General features: G+C 46.7%; 1 long non-coding RNA gene across 1 annotated transcript; it reads left to right on the top strand.

Annotated features, from left to right (window-relative positions):
* Nucleotides 1-2206: 2206 nt before the first annotated feature.
* On the top strand, nt 2207-6039 carry LOC131706596 (uncharacterized). Its single transcript, XR_009310665.1, has 3 exons — nt 2207-2389; nt 4269-4350; nt 5969-6039. It is a non-coding gene; the product is annotated as an uncharacterized LOC131706596 (long non-coding RNA).
* Nucleotides 6040-6847: the final 808 nt, after the last annotated feature.

Here is a 6847-nt window from a genome sequence, read left to right as displayed (position 1 = left end):
CTCTCTCCCAGCTGCGGTGCGTGACTCTCCCACCGTCGCTCGCTTCAAATCAACTCTCAAGACCCGCCTGTTCTCTCTCGCTTTCCATGCTCTTCAAGCCTGATGTCTGCCTTCGCTGCTGTGTTGCTGCTAGTGTTTTATGTATTCTGCTACTATCATGTATTCTTCACTTTACACTGTAATGTCTTATGCATTGTTTTTTTTTTTTTTACTGTATGTCATGTATGATGCATTTCTATATTTTAAAGTATTATGAATTTTCTTGCTGTTACTGCATCTTGTAAAGCGCTTTGTGATCCACTATGAAAGGCGCTATATAAAATAAAGATTGATTGTCTGATGAGCCACAGCGTGCACAGGGAGCTAGCTCAGATGTGTCTGATTATTAAACTCCCAGTAAAACCAGTAATGGATCGCAGTGCTACACAGAGTCTACTTGCTGTGCCACGCTCGCCTCTCCTCTCTTATTCCCTGCAGGATTAGTGACAGCATGTACCACGCGCTCATCCACGCTACCATCGTGGAGATGCGGGCCATGATGACGTTTGAGCACGATGACATCATCAACGCAGGCAGCACCATGAAGGGGGCCCAGGCGGTGTGTCACAGGTGAGGCAGAGAGGGGTTCAGAGACCCCTGAGAGGAGAAAGCTGTTTTCAGTACGGATCCTCAGTCACACCGACCTACAGCTCTGGCCAAAAGTTCAGCATCACCCTCTATATAGAGTGAACTCAGTGTGCTTCATAGAGGCGAATGAAACCTGCAGGATAACGTGACCTTAACATATTGAATTACACGCAACGCTTTGTCGTTTTCCAGATACTTCACGAAAAACTGACAAAAATGTATAACTATTATAGCTTCTGGTAGACTTTAGCGATATCATTTGGGATATATAACATTAACATGTGCAATATAAATTATATTTATTTCTTAGCAGACGCCCTTATCGATGGCATTATATAGATATCACATTATTTTTTACATACAATTACCCATTTATGCAGTTGGGTTTTTACTGGAGCAATCTAGGTAAAGTACCTTGCTCAAGGGTACAGCAGCAGTGTCCCCCCCACCTGGGATTGAACCCACAACCCTCCGGTCAGGAGTCCAGAGCCCTGACCACTACTCCACACTGCTACCCTTATAGATGCGTATAGCGGCGGCGATGGTGGTCCGGGTGTAAGGCTGTGTGATTTATCTCAACACTTGAAAGCGATGTGTTTATTATTATTACTAGGATGATGATGAATCCCAGGATTGTTCTGCGGACTCGCAGAAGTATCTCTTTGCTTTATCCTTTCTGCTTCACAACCCCCGCGCCAGCGCAGTAAGACATCGACATCACCATGAAAAGCAAGCCTGTTTCTATAGCAGGCTGTTTAATCAAAAGAGATCTGGAGGACTTCTAAAAAAAATAATGTATGGAGCCATTTCATAAAGGAAAATAATAATAATAATGAGAGAAAGCGTTTCAATAAAACGTCATCGTAATCAAAGCCGCGCTGTGAACTCGAGACGCAGTGAAACACGGTCGAGGATGAGGAGAGAGCCGGATCCGCTGAGCCGCGAGTGCAGACCGGCAGACAGCAACGCCCTCCTCTCTGGACTGCTGTGGAGAGCCGGAGCGCGGCCACTCACCCGGCTTGTGTAGGGAGATTTAACAAACACAAGACAAAAAACAGCCGCAGCATGAATTCAGGATGTGTGATTGTTCAAATTGAAAAGCTGTTCGGATGCAATTCCAAACGCGCCACCCGGGTCATTGAAACGAGTTCAAAGCCGCTCTGGCGCTTGTCGGCGCGGTTGGCTTAGCGGACTGAGCACAGCTTCCCGTGCTTTGCCTGGAGCTGCAGTCCGCTCAGCCTCACCTCTCTGTCGCGGGTTCGAGTCCAGCATTCTGTTCCAATACCCGCGGCAGACAGGCGTGAGTTTCTCGGGCTTCGTTCTCTACCGCGTCGGCGTTTTGGGGTATCGTCGTTTTTAGGCGATACCCCAAAACAGATCAAAGGGGTAGGTTCACTTAACATGACATAGCTAATTGTAAAAGCGGGGCCCTTTTACCTCTGGAAAGGAAAACCCCAAACCATCCCGAAGCGGCGTGTTCCGTAACCACGCCCTCAGGTGTGTCGCAGGTGACCACGCCCCTCCCAAGTACACCTCCACAGGTGACCACGCCCCCTCCCAAGTGCACCTCCACAGGTGACCACGCCCCCTCCCAAGTACACCTCCACAGGTGACCACGCCCCTCCCAAGTACACCTCCACAGGTGACCACGCCCCCTCCCAAGTGCACCTCCACAGGTGACCACGCCCCCTCCCAAGTACACCTCCACAGGTGACCACGCCCCGCGCAGGTAGATCGGAAAGATGGCGGCCGGGGTAACACGGTGAGTTTGAGCTCCGTAACTTTCTCGTGGTTTTTAATGTGTTTGTTTCGGTTGGAAGGGTGCAGAGAGAGCATGCATGTGGTCAGCTGAGATTCACTTTTTATATTTAGAAATGTTTGTTTAAACAAATTGCTTGTATTCAAGATTTAAAAAACATAATGCAAAACCAGTCCAGTCCAAACTGTCTTTGCGCTTGAGTTCCAGTATTAAGTTTCAGACTTGGAACGAGTCGCTTTTTAAAGCTGCCTTTAGTTTGTTTTATAATCTTTTTAGAAACACGATTCCACATGTTCTTAAATGTTTGTATTTTATTTAGCCCTCTCGTGCATGCATTATGAAAGCTCAAGCAACATTTTTTTTCAAACACGTTTTATTACACTTAGGTAATACAAAACAGGGAAAAAAAGATATTAACAAAAATGCAGAAATGAAAGTTATATAAGTGTCTGTTTTAGTGAACGACGCGCATTCGGGGAATGAAGAAGGATTTCATGCTCCTGCACAGCTGATTGGAAAGCGCGATCTGAAATTCTTATTTGTGCAAAACAAGCAAACAATTAAACATGCATGAGAGGATAGCCTCCCTGCACCAGTCCAGTGAATGCTGTGTCACGCTGTTCACATTGTCATCCGCACTAAAAAAATACCCTCAATGTTAAAAATATCTATAAAAAAGTATTTTTTTCTTCAAAGTATGCTCGATTTAGTGCAACGTGTACCAGGTGTTCTGTTTAATATTTACATTATTATTATTATTTATTTCTTAGCAGACGCCCTTATCCAGGGCGACTTACAATCGCAAGCAAATACATTTCAAGTGTTACAATACAAGTAATACAATAAGAGCAAGAAATACAATAACTTTTGTTCAAGTAAAGTACAAGTGTGACAAACCACAATTCAATAATACAGCAGATAATAGTGATAGTTACATCAGGATATGATTAAATAGTGATAGTTACATCAGGATGTGATTAAATACAAAGTACTACAGGTTAAACACTTGGCAGATTACAGTATTCTGAAGTACAGGATTAAATACAGTAAAATAGGGGGCTGATAAGAGCAAAATAAAGCACATTTAAATGAAGGGTGATAGTGTCCCAGGATACAAACAGAGGAGTTCTACAGGTGCTGTTTGAAGAGGTGAGTCTTGAGGAGGCGCCGGAATGTGGTCAGGGACTGGGCAGTCCTGACATCTGTACATGTAATCTGAATTGTGTGTATAAATGGGTCATTGTATGTAAAAATAACGTGAAATCTTGTAACAATTGTAAGTTCAAAGCGTCTGCTAAGAAATGAATAATAATAATAATAGTGCTGGGTGTGAAAGTTTGCAAAGCGCCCTGGACACAGAGGCTCCTGGCTCTTCATGCAGATAGACTTTGTGTTTCGTGTGCATGTAGCTTCATGGCACTTGATGGCATGTTTTGCAGTAGTTTTCCTATTGCTGTTCTTCCTTGTTATTTATCTGTTGTTGTTTGACGCGCTTCCGTACCTGTAAAAACAACCCAGCATCGAAACGCTTTCCAAAACTTTAACAAACAGGGGTCCGATTTTCTCTTTTTCTTTCCAATGGACAACAAAGGTTTTGTTTGAAAGAAGAGGCGCTGTTTCTGGGGTCTGGTCTTTGCATATAGTGCACACGACGGAGATTGACTCGATGGCTTGGTCAGCCACACTTTATCTCGGTTTAAATGATTATGCGTTGTTTATGTACGATGTCATTGGAAATGTGGGTCTAAGAGTCAGGGGCCCGCTTTTTAATTGAAGTGGCATTAACTGTGCAAAACAAACCAGGAAACGCTGCAGATACAAATAGATATATAATCTCCTCGTGGTGTAACTCTTGTGATTTTGTGGTGTGTTTTTTCTTCAGGTAGAATCCCAGATTCCCTGTTTCTTCTGGTGTGCAGCCTTGGCGTGATTCACACACAGGAGGAGAAGGATTCCGAGTCTTGGTAAGGCACAGAATGTTCTATTGGGGAGTCACAGAGGTGCTTGTTGGTTTTAATTCAGTTTAACTGCGGGACAGTTACCGGTACTCTCTGAGACTGAAGCCTCATTGAGATCTACCAGAGAGAGAGAGAGGGGTTACAACACAGGACAGTGAAGACAAATACAACACACACACACACCAGGGAGAGTGCTGGGTTCACAACCCCCTTGATCGCTCCTGTGTAACTGAGCCAGGTGTAGTGTCCTATCTGGGCTGGTCTTTATTTGATCGTGTTCTATACAATGCAGGGTCTCCTCTCTCCCCTATAGAGTCACACACACTCTTTACAATGCACGCTGTGTGCGGAGCGTCTCCCCTATAGAGTCACACACACTCTCTTTACAATGCACGCTGTGTGCAGAGCGTCTCCTCTATAGAGTCACACACACTCTCTTTACAATGCACGCTGTGTGCAGAGCGTCTCCCCTATAGAGTCACACACACTCTCTTTACAATGCACGCTGTGTGCAGAGCGTCTCCTCTATAGAGTCACACACACACTCTTTACAATGCACGCTGTGTGTGGAGCGTCTCCTCTATAGAGTCACACACACTCTCTTTACAATGCACGCTGTGTGTGGAGCGTCTCCTCTATAGAGTCACACACACTCTCTTTACAATGCACGCTGTGTGTGGAGCGTCTCCTCTATAGAGTCACACACACTCTCTTTACAATGCACGCTGTGTGCGGAGCGTCTCCTCTATAGAGTCACACACACTCTCTTTACAATGCACGCTGTGTGCAGAGCGTCTCCCCTATAGAGTCACACACACTCTCTTTACAATGCACGCTGTGTGTGGAGCGTCTCCTCTATAGAGTCACACACACTCTCTTTACAATGCACGCTGTGTGCGGAGCGTCTCCCCTATAGAGTCACACACTCTCTTTACAATGCACGCTGTGTGCAGAGCGTCTCCTCTATAGAGTCACACACACTCTCTTTACAATGCACGCTGTGTGTGGAGCGTCTCCCCTATAGAGTCACACACACTCTCTTTACAATGCACGCTGTGTGCAGAGCGTCTCCCCTATAGAGTCACACACACTCTCTTTACAATGCACGCTGTGTGCGGAGCGTCTCCTCTATAGAGTCACACACACTCTCTTTACAATGCACGCTGTGTGCGGAGCGTCTCCTCTATAGAGTCACACACACTCTCTTTACAATGCACGCTGTGTGCAGAGCGTCTCCCCTATAGAGTCACACACACTCTCTTTACAATGCACGCTGTGTGCGGAGCGTCTCCTCTATAGAGTCACACACACTCTCTTTACAATGCACGCTGTGTGCAGAGCGTCTCCCCTATAGAGTCACACACACTCTTTACAATGCACGCTGTGTGCGGAGCGTCTCCCCTATAGAGTCACACACACTCTCTTTACAATGCACGCTGTGTGCAGAGCGTCTCCCCTATAGAGTCACACACACTCTCTTTACAATGCACGCTGTGTGCGGAGCGTCTCCTCTATAGAGTCACACACACACTCTTTACAATGCACGCTGTGTGCAGAGCGTCTCCTCTATAGAGTCACACACACTCTCTACAATGCATTTTTCTGTTGTGTTTTTTTTTCTAAGGAACGAGAGCCGCTGTGTTTGCTGAAGTCTCGCGCGATCGGATTGTGGAGCCTCCAGTGACGTCACGATGAGTCTTGTTTTTTTTTCATCCAGTGACCTGCAGAGGGCGCTGTACTCTCAAATGCAATGCTCGTATTGAGTTAAGGGATGTTTGTAAATTAAAATGCGCGTGTTTGTGTAATCTCTTTGAAACACGCCGCTGCGCTGCGCTCTCACACACTATACCGTGTTTGCTGCGTTGCCAGCAGCAGCAGCAGTCTTTGCGGGACGTGGCTTGTGTTCTCAAGACGTTTCTTTCCTCGGGGTGAGTGTCCGGACCCCGTACTGGTGTAATGCGAGGCGCTGTAGCGCAGAGCGGCTGCTGTGTGTGTGATCGCTGTGTTGCAAGCCGTTTCACTGCCTCCTGTGCAGCAGGACTCGTGTCTGAGACTCGCCTCCGTTGCTCTTGCGTGTCACTAACGCGTTTTCTTGTTTTTAGGTGAAGCCCGGTGACGGAGCCAGCAGGGTGAGACTGTGCTTCCCGTGGAGACGCGACCCTCCCGGCAGCAGCAGCGCATTGAATCGCTCGCTGCTGTTTCTGCAAGTCGCTTGTGGTTCTTTCAGCAGGACTGTCGTTGTGTGAACGTGTTCTTGTGGTTGATTCCGCTGCAGTGCCCGTGTTTGCTGTGCATTGTGTTTTTGATACTCTCTGTTATTGGATTCTGTCCTGCATGTTATTAAAGTTCACCCTCTGTGTATCCGCTGCCTCGCCTCCTTCATTCCTTAGCGTGACTGGCCGGGCAGTCTCTGACAAACCATGCGATCGCGGTTTCCTGTGAGGGGAGTCGCTATCACATGGTGTGTTGGGCACTGCAGATGCGGGTCCTGCTTTCACAGAGC

The sequence above is a fragment of the Acipenser ruthenus genome, chromosome 36 (genome assembly GCF_902713425.1).
Source record: "Acipenser ruthenus chromosome 36, fAciRut3.2 maternal haplotype, whole genome shotgun sequence".
Classification (NCBI taxonomy): Eukaryota; Metazoa; Chordata; class Actinopteri; order Acipenseriformes; family Acipenseridae; genus Acipenser; species Acipenser ruthenus.
Note: the sequence above shows the minus strand (reverse complement) of the source record. Positions and strands in the feature narration are given on the sequence as shown.